The following is a 21,792-nucleotide window of genomic DNA, read 5'->3' as shown; positions in this document are numbered from 1 at the left end:
GACGACGACGACGACGACGAGAGGCGATTGAGCTCGACGATCTATCGGACACGAAACGTCGTCTGTCACGGTCTTTCACGAAAGACACAATGGCTGCCGCAAATGCATTTTATTGACGTATCGTCGATAATTTCCAGCGAACGACTCCTTTTTTTTCCTCCTTCTCTCCCTCTTTCTCCGTTCCTCCTCTCTTTCTGCCATTCTCCAACCGGCCCATTGCTTCCAACGACGACGACAACGACACAGACGACGCTCCACTTCAATTCCGTGTTCCCTCTCGCCCCCCTCCGAGTTTGCGACTCGACGAAGACGAAACGTTTTGTCCCATTCGAAACTCTACGTTCTTACTCGAACGAGCCGGAGACTCGCGCTACTAGAGAATATTCTTCGACTTTTCGCACCGGCACCATCCACAGCAACCTCTCTCTACGTGTATAGACGCGCTCGTGTGTGTGTGGGGGGGCGAGGGGGGTGTGGGTGTGTATGAGCGTAGGTACGTACACCTCTGGAAAGGCAGAACTCGCGACAATGGACGTCGAACGTAGCAATTTTGAAATGTCGATACCAGTCACGCGTACAGCTTTTCCATGGCTTTTGCCAGCCTAGCTGCTGGCACTGTCTTCCCTCCCTACAACCCCGTCTTGCCTTGCGTTTTCTCGATGGGACACGAANTCTCTCTCTCTCTCTCTCTCTCTCTCTCTCTCTCTCTCTCTCTCTCTCTCTCTCTCTCTCTCTCTCTCTCTCTCTCTTTTCATAACTATCAGACAGACGAAGGATCTTGGAATCTTTTTTTACGGGATCCGATAAAATTTCTGATCATTTTTGATTATTTCTAAAAGGTGATTGCGATCTTTCTGTTCTGAAGAAATTATAATTTCCAACCCCAAGGGGGAAGAAGCATTTCGAATTAATTCGAAATTCTCTTCGAGTTCTCGAGTTCTGTTGTTCTAATCGTAGAGATTCGCAAGATTAGTTTTCTGCTTTCGGGTTTTGATAAAATTTTCAGTTTCGAATTACGAACACGACAGGCAATAAAATTACACTCGACTCTATTCTTTGGCCATTCAGTGTCTCGGTATAATGTCACACGCGATAACCTCAAAGCTATATACCATCTTACCACTGTGGTATATAATATGAATTTCAAACAAATTTTCTATGGAGCACGAACTATCGTTTTTATGAACGGCTCTTCTCAAATAGAAGGATGCGCTCCCTGTTATTTGTACCCAATCAGTGGGCTTTCAAATTCGAAGCGTGACTTTGTTCGATAACCCAGCATCAACCCAGAGAGATAAGACGATCATCTCTTGTGAAAGCTATCTATCGATGACAGCTCAATCAAAGTCGACGTTCCGCTAGCCAAACTCTTGTATCATCGCGGAGAACGAGATCGGAAACGACCCGTGTAATGTTTCCATCGTTCTCAAACAAAAACTACATACACACGTACGAACTTAGGGTCGCAACTGTCAAACTGTATGGAAGCTGCGTGTAACCTTTCTTCACAATTGGTTTCAAATCAAATGCGCCTTCGGTAGGAAACTCGCGACATTTCATTTAAATTTCCTCGTGAGGTGGTACTGAAAACCCGAATGAAGGAAGGAAGCAAAAAAAAAAAAAAAAAAAGAAAGCAACAGAGAGAAAGGAAATGAAAAGGAGAGGAAGAACGAAAACGTGAGCGAGTTTCTCACGGCGTGGCAGTCGGCCTCGTCTGAAGACCGATGGATCACCGGAGTGGAGAACTATTACGGCGGACCTTCGAAAAAAAAGGGCCCCGACGACTTCGGAGTGGAAAGCCGCGCCTACTAGAAAATTAAAAAGCCCTCCACTTGATCCCCGGTACGGCGGAACGCGCAGCCTCATATCCAAGAGATCCTCTTCTACGCTCGCCACAGTGCGGCGCGCTGTTCGAACACGTTGCGTAAACGTAACGGAATGCGCACAAGTGTTCGTCAAGTGCTCCAGCATGTTGCCGCTCGGCGGAAAGTTTAAGTGCCATAAAAATAGCTCGGCGGAGGAACGGTTAACTTCTCCCTCCAAAGCTTTTGCGAATCATCGCGCGGTGAGAGAGACGACGCCGCCGAACGAATAGTTTTTACTATTCGCGCGATCGCCACACACACTCGGACACATTGGTATGTCGAATCCTCGTTGATATGCGTCTACCGGCAGACGTGTTTCGATTACACCCTTCCATCAGAGGTTCCCAATTGCGTGTCTCTGTTCTCTCTCTTCCTGCTTGCTTGCAGATGATCCTCGAGTCTTTGCGTCTTTCGATTTCTTTTCGTCTGATCCTTCTCTCTTCTACAGAGGTTTTCCATAGGTAGCACAAGCGAGGAGAAGGATTCTCAAAAATAAAGAATGAAACTTTCTCGCAAGATGCTTCGTTCGTTCGAGGAAATCGAGTTTAAACATTTATCGAGCATATCTGGAATTTGATTAATTCTAAACGTGACAAGAAAGAATAATTAACGGGAGATCTACGAGCAAACCTGAACGAAATTCTTTCGTTTCGAAGCTTCATTTTCGAGAGAATAGATTTTGAATATGTTTCAAGAACTAAACCTTGTACGAAAAAATTTTATTCTTTATTTTTGACTGTACTGCCAATGTACAGAGACACCCTGTACATTGGAACATTTATTTAAGCATTTATTTTCGCCTAAACGAAACTCCTGAATTTTTTTTTGTTTTCTTTTTTTCTAAAGTACAAAGTTTCAAAGTTTCTGAATGTTTGGTTTAATAGGTTGAAAATCTTCCCCTCTGATCTTTAAAAACCTCCGAATTACGCTTCACAGAGAAGAAAATTTCTAAAGACTCTGGCTGAAAGATCCCGTGAAATTCTTTTTACAAATTCTTCTCCGCCGCGCTTGTAACATTGGCAACCGCTGTCCGAGAATGTACCGCCATTAAACGGTTGGATTTTCTAAATACCCGTCATTATACGCGCGACGTTGTATCACGTTGTATCTTCCGCACGATCGTCGTACGAAAATAGGCCGGATTCGCTTCGAGGCAATCGCAACAACTCACCTGGTACAAACGAAATGTTCGCCGCAATGGTTGATCAACCAACTGCACGGACTGGTTTCGAATCGACGAAAAGTAGAGCCGTTCGGTGAGCGAATTTTATGTGACTGGCCGAGACGTTGCTCGACAATTCACCGCGACTATCTGGATCGACCACCACACCTCCAATCTTTATCATCGATTCGTTCCTTTTCCAACCGATTTTATTGTCCAGTGGCGTCAAGTAAGCGGTAAGGAAACTGGTCGAGTTTTTGAAAAACTAACTTCCAGTTTTAATTAACGAACCAACTATCTCGTAAAATTGTTACTAGCTCTCTGGGTGAGAACTGCATAATAAACCGCATAATATTTTTCACGACCGTTTACTGTCGTTAAATTTATTTCTCAACTTCCCCTGTACCGTGTAAGTTACGTGCTGTATTGTACACACGCGATACGTGTATAAATGTCAGTTCTGTGTCGATAGATTCCACAGCATATCACTCCAAGAAATTATTACACGAAAGCCTGTTCTGTCTCATTTGTTAAACCCTTTCTCACAATCGAAGCATGAAGAAACAACTAAAATCGAAATTCACTATCGTCCTGCTACGTTCACGTTTGCTGATTTACCGTTCAATTTAAATCAAATCCATTTGTAAGATCGAGTGCATTTTTAAAGCACATTTCACATCCTAATAAAATAAAACGTTCAATAAATAATAGGTAACGACTCAATTCCACCTCTTCCAACTTTTTAGTTCACTCTCACGTCTTAGATCCAAGAAGAATGCGAGCCAATCTTCTCTGACGTAACGATCCAAGGGTCCGATCGTTTGAAATTCATCTCTAAAAACATTTCGCATCCTGTTTACCTAATAAAATAAAACGTTAACCAATAAACTATAGGTTAACACCTCAATTCTACCTCACTCTCACGTTTTAAATCCAAGATGAACGCGAGTCAATCTTCTCTAACGTAACGATCCAAGGGGCCGATCTCTCCATCGTTCGCTGGCAATCACCGATGCAACGCTCGTTACCGATGGACACGGCCGTAAATTATAATAACGCGGCATGGAGGTTACGCTTTCGCGCCGAGCCTCCGCTCGGTACTTCGCGTCATCCGTTCATTGGCACGTCGAATCGTCATTAAGGGCCGCGTCCACCTCGTCTCTCTCTCTCTCTCTCTCTCTTTCTCTCTCTCTCGCCGACAAGGTGTCGTGGATTTTTGTTGCGCGGTCACGTTCCTTGTTCCTGTCACACGGTTTTTCTTGTCCCCGCGCGTTGGAGTAGACACGCGTGACATGGTAACGCGAGAAAGCAACGGAATGACAGACGAATCCAGTCCTGTCCGTCCGATCTCCAATCGTTTTCCTCTCGACGAAACACACGTTTAAAGGATCTTTAGACCTCCCTTCGACTTTTATCACTTGACCTGTTTCATATGTACATATCGATCGGCGAAATAGATTGTCACATGCAAGCGGGTACGAGTTACACGCGGGCAATGCTGGAGCTGCAGAAATAACTACTCGCCGATAGAAATAATTAGAGGATTGTCCAACGAGGTCCAAAGAGTTATCGACTGAAAGGATAATTAATAGTCTCCGTTAGTTGCATAAGCACGCTCGACACTTTTCTGTATTTGCTATTTCCAAGATAAGATTCTATGATAAATTGACTTGGGAATAAATCTTGGATATGGAATTTCGAGGCTGGAATTTCACTTTCATTTCGGTTACGTTAACGCGATCCTTGCTACCTCGTGACGTAACCTCTCTTCGTTTCTTTCCCAATTCGTAAACAGACGGACAGCCTTGATGTGAATTTGAAATAAAATTTTATTACTACATAACAGAGTGAACGAATTTCTCATTACGGTACTAAATTTCGTTCGGTGTTTTGAGAAGTGAACGCTCGAGCAAACGCTTTTAAAACTCACGAAATTACTTTAACTTCGGAAAGAGAGAAAGAGAGAAAGAACGAGGAACGCAGGAATCCTTCTGGCTGATACAACACGACGTACATTACGTGAGAAAGCATTTGTTCGCGGGGCACATAGGCGATCGGTTTCGAAGCCGAGCGCATTCTAATTGATCCCTCGCCGGTAACAAGGCACCGAGGCACTCGTTTTCTTTCCTCGTTCGACGACGTTTACACGCGTTCCCGAGGCGCCCGCGTGCGCCAACAGGCGGTGAAACAGCTCGCGGCGAGACACGACGAGACCACGAGCCGCTCAAGGAGGTGTAAAATCGCGCCGAGACGATGAAAGTGAACCAACATTCCGACGGCGTCGTTCTCTGCGGCGGTTCCCGCCCCCCACCGCTGTCGTAACGCACGACAAACAATGCCGATAACCTATAATCTTCGTGGCCTGTTAACGTCCTCCGCGACAGAGAAACAAAACGACAAGGAGAAAGAGAGAGATAGAGCGGGAAAATCGTGAACTGAAACGGAGCGTGAGCGTGCAGCGTTATTTTCCAGCGATTCGCAACGCGTCGCCGTCTCGACACGCGATTCTCGTTCGGTTCCGCCGATGAAAATCGAGATCGAACGACCGATGACAAGGCAAACGCGACTTCAAACGCGTAAACGCGGCACGAGGCGTTGACCAGCGCGGTGTTGTTTCCTGAATCGTTTCAATCCGCTAAATTGAGGTTATCGGCGATTTTCGCCTTTGCAGCGAGTATTTTATTATTTTCATACGCTTTGTCGCTGAAAAGCTTCTCTGAAATTTGGTCGAGAGCCTTTTGAGAAACCAAATCGGTAAAAAATTGCGCTAGGGGTATAAATTTTATTGAGGGAAAAAGTTTTCTGGAATATTTCCGAACGTTTGGAAAACTAGATCGGCAAAAAAAAAAAATTGCGCTCAAAAAGCGAACAACTCAACTTCGGTAAAGGAAATACAGGATTTGGTAAAAGTAAAAAAAAAAAAGAGAAAAAAAAAAAGAAAGATACGAACAGACGGAAAGGAAAATTAACAGTGACGCAACTGCAGGTAGCAGCTGTTTTTTTTGATTAACAGCTTCGAAGAAGTAGCACGTCTTCGATCTGAACGTCTCAGACGGATTCGAATCGTAAGAGGATTAAACGATTCTTTTAAAGTTCTTTTGCCATCGAGGTCGTATTTGTTCGATTAGAAAAGAAAAATCGTGTCGAACATTGAGACTACCGAATGGCTGGCAAGTGCGACAAGTTGGCATTACGAGAGAATGTACTGTAACTCGTACGACGCCAATCTTCCGGAATATATACATATATATATTTTCGTTATGTACAGAGAACTGAGTCTCGTACAAATCGAGACACTTGGTACAATTTCTAAGTTCCATCGTTTCTGCTGAATGGCATCGGTGCTGCTACGGATTGGCATCGTAAGTTCCCGCACTGCAACCCATTCGGCGCCGCGCCGGTCTTCCGGATTGCCACTTGGTATCTACGGGTGAACTACTCGAACCAGTTTCGATCGAGTAACTTATTCTTCCACTTGGGTTCTACTGGTCTATTGCTTCTCGGAATGTTCCTCCTTTACCGCTCCGGTCTCCGGGATACTGTATTTCAGAAGATTCTTACTCGAGTACTCGTGTACTTTTTGATTCATCGTTAAACTGAAACGGAGTAGGAGTTGTATCCCAATCAATATAACGGAAATTCTGTGTGATTTCCCTCTACACTATGTAGTACAGTTTAAAACAGATAGATTTACAAAATATTTTTCGTCAAAATCTTCTATATCATTTGCAACGAGAGAAGAAGACTATTTAGAGAAACTCTAAAAACCCCGCGTTAAATCGACAGATCGTGCAGTTCAACAAATGGAACTTCACAACCACGTGGTTCGTAATCTCGCACATCATCTTCATCCTGTCGCGTAAGCGCTCCAAACGACGCAATAAAGATACGCATCGACAAATTCAATAAATCTCCGCTATCAGCGGCAACAATACGGGCATCCAATCAACCGCGTACACCTTCATTCACGTAACATAATCCTCGCATGATGAACCGTTTTACGGCATCACGGACTCACGGTTGGTGTCGGCTCCATGCGTCCCTCTCTCGTCCAATTCTCCATCCAAATGAGAAACGCTTGACGCGATATCTTCGGCTTAACTGTACACGGAAAGCGTCGCATTCGGTAAATCCTCCGGCCGGCACAGGAGGATACGTGTAAATACGAGAAACAGGAGGAGATTACCACTCCCAGTAGCCGGAGAGACACCGACGTCTTGACGAGCTGCCGAGTAATACTCTCTCGAGTATCATCGCGCGTGTGCGTGCTCCTCCCCTCTAGCACGGCCGGCACGCTACAACGCTATTTACAATCACCGAGGATCGAAAAAGCACGATATCGTACGAGACGATGGGTGCACGCCCGGCGTCTTATTACGGCACGAACCAAGCACAGCCATTGTATATGAAATCGATTTCACGACGACTGGCTCGCTACCGTCCAACAAAAGACGGGCTGTCGACCCACTCTGTTCGTCGTCGTCGTCGTCGTCGTCGTCGTCGTCTCCTTCTTGTTCAATCCGTTCACCGGTACAGCATGTACAGTGTACACGCACGTGGTACACTGGCGCACCAGCCAGCGGCGTTTCTTCAATTTTCTTCTCTCGTTCGTTCGTATATTACGAGGACGGGGAGAGACAGGCGACGGTAGCCGCAGAGCGAAGAGCCCACACCGCCGAGTAAACACAATCGTCGAGCCTTCCAGTTCCCTTCATTTTCTTGACAAACGGCCGCTGCCCGGCAAGAATCTCCTAATCGTCGGCCAGAATTCTCCCATGGGGAGAGCGTGATCGTCCGTGATTAACGAGACCATCTTGCGAAACTCTCCTCGATATCTCTGCGCGAGTAAGACCTCGCGTACATTGACAAATCTTTCTTGCCTCCTCGGTATATATGCGTTCGCTCCACGCACACGCGACGGCCAGCTTCACGGCGTAAATTCTCTCTCTCTTTCAAGACGAAATGCGATTTTCCTTTTAAAATATTTGTCCATTTGTCGAGGACAATAATCATGAAACCGAATGAATTTTATTATGATTATTTTATCCTGTTCATCAATGCGATTTTTTTGGGAAAGAATTGTAGTTTTATAAACAGATTCGGAGAAACCGAATGATCGTTCACTGTCACGACGAACGTGTGGAGTACATTTGACAAAATCTTAAAAACATATGTTGGAATTAACAAACTGGTCCTACTGGAGAATGATGCGTTTTTAGTAGAATTAACGCGACAAATCTCGACTCTCTGGTTCCGTGGTACTTACTATCAAAAGGTTTAACGGACACGAGCCAGTACCAAGGGAAGGCAGGCCTCCATTACCAACACCGAGTGAATTTGTTTGTCTAGTGAGAGCTTCGTTGAAATCCAAAAAGATCTCTACTATTGTACACTCTAAAGATGTGAATAAGTTCCAGTAGGCGTATTGGAATTTGTTAAAGTTAAATATCAATGGTCTTAAGAAGATAAAAATTTGCAAAGTCTAAAGTTCATTGATGTGACAATTCACTATTTAATACACACACACGCGCGCGCGCGCACATAAAATTTTTTTTTTATAATGTCAAACGTATTTTCCTTAATGTGTAATGTAATACTGCCTAAGAAATAAATTACACCCAACAAAAAAAAAAAATAGTTTTATAAATAGAATAAATAAATTCTCCGCTATTGGTACGATTTTTCAATACCTTCTAAGGCTTGTTCATCGAGGACAATAATTATAAAACTAAACGAATTTTATTATGATTATTTTATCCTGTTCACCGGAAAGGAATTGTAGATTTATGAATAGAATAAATAAATTTTCTGCTACTGGTGCGATTTTTCAATACCTTTTAAAATACTTGTCCATCGAAGACGATAATCATGAAATCTAATGAATTTTATTATGATTATTTTGTCCTGTTCACCAACGCGATTTTTTGGAAAAGAATTGTAGTTTCATAAACAGAATAAATAAATTTCCCGCTACTGACACGATACCTTTTAATTATTTATTCATCGAGGACAATTATAAAACCGAATGAATTTTATTATGATTATTTTATCCCGTTCACGGAAAGGAATTGTAGATATTTACAAACAGAATAAATAGATATCGTGCTACTCGTGCGCTGCTAGTGTGGCATCATCGGTCCCCTACTAAACTGTTCAAAAATCTCGATCTCGATAACACGAGCAAGATTCACTATCCGCTCCACTTACACGCCATTAATCCCGACACCGTTCCCTTTAAACACGGCCCGGAGGAACCGGGAACTTCATACCATCCACCGCCCACGCGAGCCTCCAGCATCCATTCGGATGCGCCCGTCCCGAAGAATACAGGACCCCGAAAACGAAAGGATCTCGCCGATCTCCTAACGATCCCACATAATCGACTTCTTCGAATCCGACGACTCTGTAAAGAGCATCGAATCGGTCGAATTTCACCGAGTTTCGTGATCGAACGATCCCGTCCGGCTCGCTGGCCCCCTCTTATCCATCTTCGTCCCTGGCCAGAGAGAACACAGAGAGAACTCCTCCATTCTGTTGCTGCCCCGGACATACATATGTATCCGGTGTTCCGAGCATTGTCAGACTGGCCCTGAAGGCAGTAGATAAAGAGCAAGACGGATACTCGTTCTCGAACTTGCCAGCTGCTTTAGCCCACGCGAATTTGGTGACTCACTTTAGAGTCTTTGGTGTTCTCTGTCTACCTCTGTGTGTATGTGTGTGCAGCGTGTACCTACGCGCGCTCGTGTCACTCGAATGAATGCTCGTTCCTGTAACCCCGGCTGTAGGAGAGGAGAAGAGAAGAAAAGAAGAAGGAGGGAAAATGGCGCTGGTGAAGGTGGATAGGCGAGTATCATATTGTATGCTCAAGTCCCCGGTCCCGATAAGATCCTGAAAACGCTTGATAGACGATTCCGCGTTCTCGTTTTTTCCTTTCATCCTCTTGCCGCGCGGCCGGCTCACCGGCCGGCTTCGTTTTTTCTTCGTTCCGCGATACATTGTTTGGCCGGCTTGAGTTATTCATATGTATGAGCACCGGCGAGGTAATGGGATGCCGGCACGGACGGATTAATAAAAATGTTTGTCGTGCTTCTTTCAAGCCTGAGCTCGCATCGAGCGGCAATGATCGAGAGCAAGCAAATAAACGAGCTGCGGCCAGGCCCGGCCGTGATTATCCTCTGGCTACGAAGAAATTTAACGATCCGCTCTCGTGAACGTACGGACTACCAGACCTGTCCGATCTAAATGGAACAGGAGAGCGGTTCCGACTGCGCTCTCGAAAATTTCACGGTATTTCGGAGTCTCGGCGACTCGAACGTCGAATTGCATTCGCGTTCGCGGAAGATGTGGGTCGACGTTTTCTCTCGAAATTTTAGCGCTCGGAGATGTGGGTTTAATCAGGAATTCCTATCTTCCACTGATAGTTCTCGACCAGCAAACTGTCGAGTATTTCAAACCGATCAGACCACTTTAATTAATCAATACACCCTGCATTGAGCGTTGTGGTTATTAATGTAAATTAACGCCATGAAGAAGAACGAACGTTTCGTTTGAAACAGTGGCAAGTTGTTGACGATTCTACGTCGCGGGAGAGAAATTTACGGCACCAAGTGCCACGCATTTTCATCAAAACGTGATACATTTATCTCGGCGTTTAATCCTCGTGTCCGCTGGCACCAATTGCGACAGTAGCTCACCCTACGTATTAGATAGAAGACAACCGGCTACGGTGTCGTACTGGAACGCGTTTTAATACCCTTACAACCGGTCCTCCTTTGTTCCCAGCATCGACACGTCGCCTATCAAGATCCATTTCGCTCTAACAAACGCACGCTCGCCCCCTTTTAAACGCCAGCATCTCGCTTAACCCTAGCTCGAGCGCGTTACGCATCCCTCATCCTAGTTCGCCCCTCCCCCTCCATATTTCACTCGCTCTTGTCGTTATACGTTTTCGGAGGATTCCTCCTATCAGCTTCCTGTATTCCCCGCGTAACTTTCACACGCGTCTTCTGCCGCTTTCAAAGAAGAATCTCTGCGACTGACAGACCGCGTGTCTCTGTCTCTGGAACCTTTCAGGCCACGTTGCCACCGTGACAATGAAACAAAAGAAGAAACAGGGAGGAAAAAAACGAGAGCGTGTTGGAACAGAAAAAAAAGCGCATCCAGTTTTGCAGAAATAGAGGAACAAACGGGAAAATAGAAGGGAGATGACGTACAGGGTGGAGAATATATTCGAGGGTGACTTGACGGCGTAGCAGAGAGAACGCGAGAGAAAGAGAGAGAGAGAGAGAGGACAGGGAATGGCCGTATTGTGCCTGGAACTTTGCTCTCTCCGCAATACAATAAAATCCTCTTTGCGCGGCGCGTCATTGTTTAACGGCTGATTGACGTTGATCGAGGGGCACATACCCGACTCCCCTCCCCGTAGATCCGGAAAAGTGTCGCCTCCTCTCCCCCGTGTGGAATCTCGCGCGTCCGTATCGTGCACGCTCGCCTGCACCCGTTAACCGACGTCCAGACGAGCCGAATATTAGATCGGGAAAGTTCTGTCACGACGCTGCGAGCCCCTCGCATCTAGACGAGATTTTCACTTTGACTTTCCGAGAATTCCAACGAATTTTCCGTTGGCTCGACATTTCATTCAAAACCTCTTGCGCTGAAATGACGTGCCATGCACGTCGAGAATTTTTTACCCCAAATCGCAACATCTTCTCAGTTTTAAGTATATTTAAATGTGACCCACAGGTAAAACAAACGATAAGTTTATTGCTTCCTAATAATTTCAATCCAGCGATATACCAACGTGTTCGAAAGAGAAAGAGAGCGACGATTGTATACGGTTCGGTCACTCGTTACGGTCCGCGCAACCAGTTGCCAACGCAAGGGGTTAATCTCGAACGACTCTTTGAACTGTGAGTCACTCTCCGAACGAAGGTTGACAGAGGAAAGACAGTTCGTGTCCTTTTGCAATTTTTCAACTGTCCTTTCGTCGTTCAACTGGATTGGCAAATTGGCATAGCCGCGGACAGTACTTTTGCATCTCGGTTGCCTGTACAGACGGAGATGAAAGAAAGAAAAAAGAAAAAAAAAATCTCGGATATCATAGACAGGAGGCAGGAGTTCCCTGACTTTTTGGCGACTCTTTGACGTCCGGCGGGCGTCACGAGCATTGTAACACCGGAGCCCAGTGACGCGTGACACGTCCCTGGAGGGCCGAGGGCGCCGCTAAATAGAACGCCCATTAGTAACGAATACCGCGAGGAATCCCCTCGTGCGCGCCACGACCGGTCTCTCGTATACATAATGCGGCGACGTCGACCAGGGGTGAGTTTCGACCGGAGCCCCCTCCGGGGAACGATACGCGGTCGCGATAATTTTCTGTTAGCCGCTCTCTCGCGCCACCGAGGGTGCGGATTTTCGTGAGAGACGCACATGCCTAATAACCGGCTGCAACCGTTCGCCAACGAGATTATCCACAACTTGAAAGTTCTCCGTGTCGTTCGACTAAACACCCTCGATGTTCGTTTGATGTCTTCGAGCTTGATCCGCTTGGAATTTTTTCTTTTTCTTTTTTTTTTTTTTTTTTCTTCTTTTTCGTTGCAAGAGGGATTCCGAAGGGACGGGTAATACGTGACAAATAGGATGAAACGGGGGGAAATGTGCGAAGAACGGCGACCAACCGGTTATCTTTTCAGCCTATTATACTTCCTCCTCGTTTAGATCTGCATCTACTATATTCCATCCTCCTCTAAATATTTCTAACGTTCTACGAAGAAGGTTAACTTACGTACTACGAAGAAGGTTAAATCGTAATCAATTTCGTCAATTGTTAGACAGAATATATCGTATTTACGATTGTATTGTGCGATTCTTGGACAGGATTTCGAAAGCAGTGTGTTTTTAAATTTCCCAAGAAGTTTCGGCCTATTTTTAGAATTTTCCAATTACAAATTGGCGAAGAATCCTAGGAAATAAATTAGTCTCCGAGAGAATTTCCGATACTTTAGATTGGGACATGAAAATTTGAGGGTTTTAATATCACATAAATTATTCCCCTCGTACTCGACTCCATTAACTCGAACACCATCCTCGACTTTATACCCCGTATAAGAACGTCCAACGCAAACAATTCTAGACAATCTACCTAATCCGTGACTAATCCCATTAAACTGACAACCACACTCCCGCGTTTTCCGACACGCGCCGTTCGACTACTCGCTTTACAAACTGACCACGACACATCGTACAGGGAAACGACGGGGGAATAAAGATTGGAAGATTTCGACGCCCGATGATTTGCAACGCGCGTGCTTATCGAGATATCAGTATCCCTCGTTGTTCGAAATCGTTGTCCAATCCAATGTTTCTATTAAGCCGTAGCGCTAGCTTGGCAAACGAGCACGAAATTACGTGCGACCGATGACAAGTGAAATTTCGCACCGGCCGCGAACCGTGCAGATATCCGCTCGCGCGGAAACGGCGCATAATAACGCAGAAATCGTTGCCCGCCAATTGAGATATCAATCTCTGTAATCGTTTAATCGCGAGATCTCGCGATTGATCGCCGGACCCGATCGCGGGGCACGCAGCCCGCTTACGAAATCACCGGCGTTATCCGGCAACGTGCAATTATGAATTTTCACGGATTAGCATTAAAGCCACCTTTCCGCGCCGCGTTTCGATTACGCGTAATCGACGACCGGTTTCTAGAGTGTCCGCTCGCTCGCCCGCGATCCCGATTAACGCTCTCAGGGAAGTCGAAAAAAAAAAAAAAAAAGAAAAAAAACAGAGTCCCGCAGCTCCGAAAGCTGTGAAATTGATTAAAGTAATGGGTGATAATTGCACGTTACCGTGCGATTTAAATACAGTTCGATCCTCGAGTTTGATCGAACGGTATCGTTGAATTACAGACCGATCAACTTTCGAGCATTCAATTCTCCGTGGCTTACGTAACGCGGACTGTAAAATGTAATAGAATATTTATACGAAAATTTCACTTCGACTGTCGCGGGCGTAGATTTAAACGTGTTTCAATTGCATTAACTGCGAATTAATTAAATTGGAGAGTACGTGTGACGCTTCTAAAGCTGCGAACTATAAATATCTGCTGGAACGCACCAGCCACGACTGGCGGGCTGGCAACGAATGGAAATTCAGCGAACTCGCGAAAATTCAAATTAGATTCAGATTCTCGGGGGTCCCGAGGGATCTAATTCAGTAGAGTCGCTTGATAACATTTTGGACGTCTAATGAAACTAATTACGAAATTAAATTTACTCCCACCACCTACGCGCCCTCTAATATCCAAGCATCCAAAGATGCTTCACAAATAAGCACTCGCGCGTCGATCCGCTACCCTTAAGAAATGTATGTATGTACGTACACATCGATCCAACGAAAGCACCTAACCTAACCTAACCTAACCTAACCTAACTTAACCCAACCTAACGTAACCTAACCTAGGCGAGTGATTTTCGTAGAAAAAAAATAGGTAAATTCGTCGGTCCAGCCGCCGCGGTCCAGGTCGACGTGAAATTGGCAGCTTGGTCCATCGAGGGTGCTAATTTTCGAGGGTCGGCTCCGCGGACCTGTAATTAATGGGGTTTGTCATCCGAGTAAAAAAGCCCCGTGGGTGTAGCCGTGGCACGGCAGTAGGTAGCGCTCGATCGTTGATTGGTATCGGTAATTGGCCTGATTGTCCGCTGGCCCAATTAATTTAATTACGTTTAATTGCGTATCGAGAGCCGGTTCTTCGCCCGACCCGGGCTTCTCCTCCTTTTCACCGTTTTGCTTTCCGCGTTCCTCCGCGCTTCCTGGAGAAGCCAGCTAGAAGAAAGAGCGGCACGCGGATGTAGGCGGCCGTCTATCCGCCATCAGATTTCATTCAATTTCGCCAATCGGTCGATAAAATTCGGTCGAGCGAAAAATACAGCCCTCGATTCCGGTTTTACGTGGGTAGGCAGCAACGACGCGCGCCTTTACGTCCCGTTTCCAACGCGGCATAGACAACAGGCGAAACGGACGAAAGGCGAGAGAGGCGGAAGCTGCGCGCGCGAGCAAAGGAATCGCAGTTTATGTCGATGTGGTTGGTTTCGCTCGCTCTTCGGCCGACGACATTTATGCAAATCGACTCCACGTCGTCGTAGGCACACGCGGGGAAAACGCCGTTAGAAACGTCTCTCTCTATCTCTCTCTTTCTCTCTCTGTTTGCCGAGTAATGCTATGCAAATCTTGGCTAGTTTCCGAAAGTTCGTTACCACCTCTGCAGGGAAACCGATTCCAGTCGGTGGAATATATTTTCGCGAAAAATTATGCGACTGTTCCACGCACTTTCCATCGCGCGATTCAACGCGTCGGAGAGGAAATAACGGACGACGAATGGCGAATTATCTGGCGGTTTTTACGTCTCCAACAGTCAAACAGTGTTTTTCGTTCGGACTAATGTAAAAATATCTTCGTAGGAGAACTTCTCGCGTATTCGACAATCTTCACATTATTCCCGCGTTTTAATAAATGCGCAAAACCTTTTTGTTCTTTGAAAACGCCGCTCGAAACGATCGACGATCCCTCTTCCCCCGGCTCGATCGAATGAATCGTAGTTACGAGACGACGTTATTAGCGAGAGCCTGTTAACGAATTAATCTTATCCGAGGGGTCATTAAGCTGAGAAATAGGACGGCTGGATGCAGTTTATGGCGTGACATAATAATTTCTAAACCTTGGCATCCTCCAAGGCGTTCCCTTGGATTCCGACGGGCGAACATCGGTGGACATTTTTCATCGGGCGTGCTCGCAGCTTAATTATAATCTACGCCGCGCTCGAACGGCATTAACGCGTTCGTGGCTGCCAGGAGATCGTGGCAATTAAAACCACGAGAACGTTACAATCCGACGAAAGGAATATTCCTGCAACATTCGACGTTCTGAAATCTTTTCCTTCGGGTTTCCTCGCGGCCGAAGGGAGAATACCTACACGAAGATTAAAGCCCCAAGCAACTCAACGTTCTCTCTAACGTCGTTGCCGACTAACGTCAATGTTCTATAGTTATCCTTCTATAGTTATCGTTTTGAGGAACGTTGCGCTATAAGCAAACGCGAAACAGGTCTCGTGCAACAACGTCGCAGCGACGATCAGTCGTCGCACAATGTTGCTACCGGCCGAACAATCTCTAAATATAAAACGTGAAATCGTCAGAGAGATCGCATCAGCGGGTCGGATCTAATTTTACCACTGTCACGAGCAATTTACCGCTTTCGAAGGGCTAACGACCCGTCACTTGACAGCAGCCAGTTTGAAAATTCCGCAAACCTCCGAGGATCCTCTTAAAATTCATATCGTAAATCGCAGGACTCGCGGTCCCCTTTATCTCCGCGTTGAATTTTAATTTCAGTTTAATCCGCGTAGACTCTGTGGCCAAGCCGATCTCTCTCTCTCTCTCTCTCTCTCTCTCTCTCTCTCTCTCTCTCTCTCTCTCTTTCTATCTCTCTCACTCTCTTTCTGTCTCTATAAAATGCAAAAAACCACTCGCCATCAGGAATCGGTTGCAAAGTATCCTCGCGCAGTCGGCACTGCAATTTCCGGTTTGGTATTTTCAGATCGATTCGCGCGCAACCCCTTTTCTCTGCGTGTCGTCTCTCTCTCTCTCTCTCTCTCTCTCTCTCGAAAAGTCACTCTCCCTCTTACTGATCGTTCCCCTTTCGAATTCAACCGCATACCATCACGCGACAAAGACGAAACCAACACATCGGCCGCGCACACGAGAGAGAGAGAGAGAGACGCGAATCTCCCACGAAACGATGCCGAACGGGGTGGAGCAGGGACGAGGGCAGAAAGGCCGGCTTCCAAATGGATATTAATAGTCGTGCTCACGATGCGCCGATGGGGCCTGGGTTCTTCCTCTCTTTCTGCCGATCGTCGCTGATTACGCCGTTACAGCTGTTATCCTTGATTAAAGCCCCCGGTGGCGAACGCTGACCAGAGCAAAAACCAGCTCCATCTCTTTCTCTCTCTCTCTCTTTTTCTCTCACACACTCACTCTCTCTCGAGCACGCTCCCATTTATATAAATTCAAGCACCGGTAGCGCCACGACAAACGGACCTGGTGGGCCCCGTAAACAAAGCTGCCTTCGCCAACCACCGGAACCGGTTTACCGGTCGCCCTAATGTCGGTTAATAGACGAGCGCTGGTGCCCGCATGTGTGTTGCCAACGCTTTGGCGACCACCGTCTCCACGGATCCGCCAAAGCGGGCTAATCGGCCCGCGATACGCCGACCAGAAAGAGAGAGAGAGAGATCCTCCTCGCTTCCGGAATCCAGCCAACGCGGCGCGCCGGTGCGGTGTAGGCGAACCGGAGCAATTAGCCGGCAAAGGTAGCAATAAAAGTATCGTTAATCCTGGCAACGCGCTTTCAACCATGCGACAACTGCGTCGACCAAGGGATAAACCTCGTGGAGATTCCCCGGTTGGAAACGCGCGTTCCGAGTTGTGCCCTGGTGAAATATCAGTGGAAAATAGTGGAAGAGAGCCAACGCGGAGAGAATTGTTACAACAGCGTGTTGGCGTTCTTTCTCCTCCCCCCCCCCCCTCCTGAAGTGCTCTTTTTGCGGTCGCGTTCTTGTCAAGATGAATCGCAGGTGGAATAATGGATTTAGCAGAGGTAGCAGTCCTCGAGGGTTGCTGCGTCCTCGTATTTATCGCCACGGAGGAACATAGGGAAACGAGAAACTGGAAGGAGTGAGGGGTAGGGGGTATTTTATTTGTCACTCGATAAAAGCCTCTGGCGCTTTGTTAAGATTGATCGTCGTTGATGAAATAGATTATTTGGCCGATCGTGACCGATCGTACGGCTAAGTTATTACCTCGTCAAACAGCGAGAGACAGGCAATACAATTCCTGACAATCGTTCTCGACAGAAAACGCGCCTTCCAATAAAATACGAAGGCCGACAAAGAGAGGCACAGCGCGACATCGAGATGAACGTTTTTTTCATTTGTTTTTTTTTTTTCTTTTCATTTTTCAACCCCTCTTTCCGAGGTTGTTTTGAGCAATTTGAGAACGATCCGTTTTTTTTTCTACGAGGATGGGGGAGGGGGTGGAAGAGGTTGTTTGTCGAGTCAGCGAACCGGTGATATAAAGGGGGGGGGGGGGACGATCACGGAATCCAGGGAAATGTTGTCCGAACGGCAACTACAACGGATTGTCACCGAGGGAACATTCCGACACGCTCGCAATTGCGCCCGCTCACGGATTACAAGGAAAATCACGGCCCCCGGGGTTCTAGCCAGATTCTGTTGCGAAAGCAAACACGCGTTTCTGTTATTCTATCAACTGCGAACCAACGGCCCATATGTATAAGCAGAGCTGCCCGATATTTTATTGACCCTTTTCCAGCTTAAATACACAACCGGCGAAAACAAGTAGACACGTCTGGTTCAGTGGCGGCGTTCCATCGCGGTACCGTGCCGCGGAATTATTGAAAAAACCCGAACGAAAAGGGAAAACCGAATGCTTATTTTCGTCAATGGGGATGGCGTTATAAATTCTTTGTTTGACGATATGCGTACACACGTGATGACAGAAACAAATGCTTTCACTTTTTAAGTGGATTTATCTGTGGCATTTTTTTTTTTTTTTTTTGATATTTTTCAGTCGAGATGTTGCTGGAAATGTTGATCACTCGCACGATTATCGTGTAACTAAAATAATGAAATACTAAATGTATCGATGGAGTGTGAAACAGATAAACCAAAGTATAACAGAAAATTGAGAAGTATCGAGCATCTTAAAAATATCATTCTGTAAAATTCTGAATAAAGAATCTTGTAGCAATATTACGTTTATGCCTGAACGAATCTTGTATCTTGTCTCTGTAAAAATTCACAATGAATCTGCATTGAAATCCCTAACTCATTCGTCAGTTTTCAAATGGATTTTTCCTCAAAAACGAGACCTTCGACTCATCTTTTTTTTTTTTTTTTTTAATAACGGACAATATCTGTCAACTTTTCCTACTACGACATTCAAGACATAATGTACATTATCCATGTTTTTCATGATCCTACAGTTTCCGCGGTAATTCATTCACGTTGACGTTTGAATAATATATTGTTGCAAAATCGGAAAATGCCTCGCGCAGAAAAAACGCACAATTGGTACGGCAACGCGGCCGATTCTCTCTCTCTCTCTCTCTCTCTTTTTTTTCCTTTCAGAAAAACCACGGTCGTGATTATTCATGCGGCTTACAAGAACACAGATTAGCGACCCATTCACAAGAACGCGCGGATTACAACAGCCGGAGGAATGACAGACACACGCGACCACGAAGAATGGCGCATCATAATTCAAGCTAACAATACCGGAGGCGAAATTGCGATGACGTAATAAATAATGCTGGATTATAATAGTAGAAAGCACGAAAAAAAGAAAAGAATGCTACTTGGAGAGATTAAAGGATTTGAATTGGAAACTCATTGCAAGCTGAATTACTCTGGTATCTGAAAAATTGCGGATCCTTTCTTTCGTTCTTTCATATCTGATTGTGAGTGTCCTACTGACCAGTTTGATCATTTTCGAAAGATCTTCCAAATCTGGAATAAAATATCCCTTTCAGTCGCCTCTTACGACACGCAGGGATTACGTTGGACCTATTCTACCCCCGAGCCCACAGGGGGAACGTAAAATGCTTGTGTCGAATCGATTTTAACTTTTTCACATATACAATTACGCGAATCTATCACCTAAATTACATTGTATTCACTTGCCGTGACAGTCCGATCAGATTTTCCCCCGCAAAATAAAATAAAATGAAATGAAATTCAATCCCAGCAGGATTAACCGAACAATTCATTCTATCAAATATCCATAACTTGGCCACTGGATATCCTCCGAAACAGCTATGAATTCGAGATGACCGTTTACCAGCCGCGCCATTCAAACAGTGAGTCAGCGTAAATTTTCACAAGGAAGGTATAGTTCACCTGGTACAGACGCAGAAGCGTTTCCTGGAACCATTATCGGGAGCGGCGGTTCTAGAACGGAATACTCGCTATTACAAATTCAAAGGCAATTGCTCCCGCTGACCGTAAATACCTGGATGGTAAGTTCTAACTAAGTCTCGAACAAATGATAACGAAAATTCTATTACGCTTCTCGGTGGACCTTCAGTGGAAGCTGGGCCTCCTGGCTTCGAAGCTCGCGTCTCCGCGAGCAAAAAGTATCGTAGAAGCTGCAGTAGATAATAGAGGCAACGCTCCACTAGAGCGAGAGAGAGAGAGAGAGAGAGAGAGAGAGAGAGAGAGAGAGAGTGCCATGAGGTAAAGGCCGTTAACGAAGCCTCCGGGCGATTAACATCGGCATTTTAACTACGTCGGGGCCCTTCGTCGATTTAACGGGGCCCTCTACACCTACGCGTAATCGCCGCGGTAACGATTAGAGATCCTCGCGGTGAAACGTTATCGGCCCATCGCCGAATCGAACTGGCCGCGCGACACTGAGATAAACGAACTGGATGTCGAAATTTTCGGGCACGGCTCGAATCCAGGGGAGATCGATCGATATTAGATAATGCGGATACCGGGCAATTGGACGTGTTTGTTGGCGCGGACGCGAACGCGTGGCGCGCTCGAAACGTGGGCTGGAATTGGGACACGTGTAACGAGCGAGTTGGTAGCTTCGCTGCTGGATGGAATATGGTATTCCATCGGTATTCCCCGGCGCTATGGAAATTCTCGTGGCGGGGAACGTTAGAACTCTCGGTTGTGTGATTCGAAAGAATTTTAATTAATAAATTTCTTGTTGTCCAGTTTCTCCACGTTGCGAGATGACAACATCCGAGAGAGAGATGGGCATATTCGTGGAGTGAATTGCGAAACTTTGCCGCTGCGACTTGTTTGGAGAGTTATGGGCTTTTCGTTATGTTTCTTCGCGCTCTTTAAAGCGACGCCGTTTTTTTTTTTTTTTTTCTTACAATTCAGAGCCGGGAATCTTGATTGTGGTTGAACAAAAGTTGCTGGATTCGCCATTATTTCTTATTATTGCGAAATTTCTCGCTTCTTAACGATTCTCGTCTCGCGAATTTTCAATACGAAATTGAACGATATTATATAAAACGATTCTCTAAACGACCATGCGAATTCTTCTAAATGAAACTCGGACGACAAAAGATTTCATTTTCTTTCGCATCTACGAATACGTTACGACCCCTTTTGGCACCTTTTGAGTGCACAGATGAGAGGCACAATGTCTCCCGATAATCTTTTCGCTGGATAAAAGGCAGTTTCCCGCGATATGACATTCCATTTCATTGAAGAACGGTGAGAAACGCATCCGGGAAAGTAAGAGCGGATACGTGCGGTGGAAGAAAACCGGTGCCAGTGCCCCGTTTCCACCCTCGGCCAAATTAAATTTGTCCCCAATTCGGCTGTTTCCGTTCCACGACCGTCCGGGGACGGGCTTCGAGTGCCAATTTAGCGGCATCTGGCCGCGGTCTGCTTTTCTTTAAGAGTTCGATCCAACGAGCCAGGTCTCATTCACGCGCGCGACACGCTCCCGCCTTAATGCCTCCCTTTATGGCGAAAGGTAAACCTTCTCCCTACTTGATTAACATTTCGTCTACCATCTACCTCGAGGACGAAGCCTATGCTTGCCGCAGACAACGAAAAGAAAAGGGGGGGAGAGGATAAGGATTTTCTATTATACATTTTTCTTATACCTCTCTCCGGTAAACTTCATGCTAATACTTTTGACGCGGATCATGAAGTTTGTATCA

This window comes from Frieseomelitta varia, unplaced genomic scaffold (genome assembly GCF_011392965.1).
Source record: "Frieseomelitta varia isolate USP_RPSP 00005682 unplaced genomic scaffold, Fvar_1.2 scaffold_891, whole genome shotgun sequence".
Taxonomy (NCBI): Eukaryota; Metazoa; Arthropoda; class Insecta; order Hymenoptera; family Apidae; genus Frieseomelitta; species Frieseomelitta varia.
Note: the sequence above shows the minus strand (reverse complement) of the source record.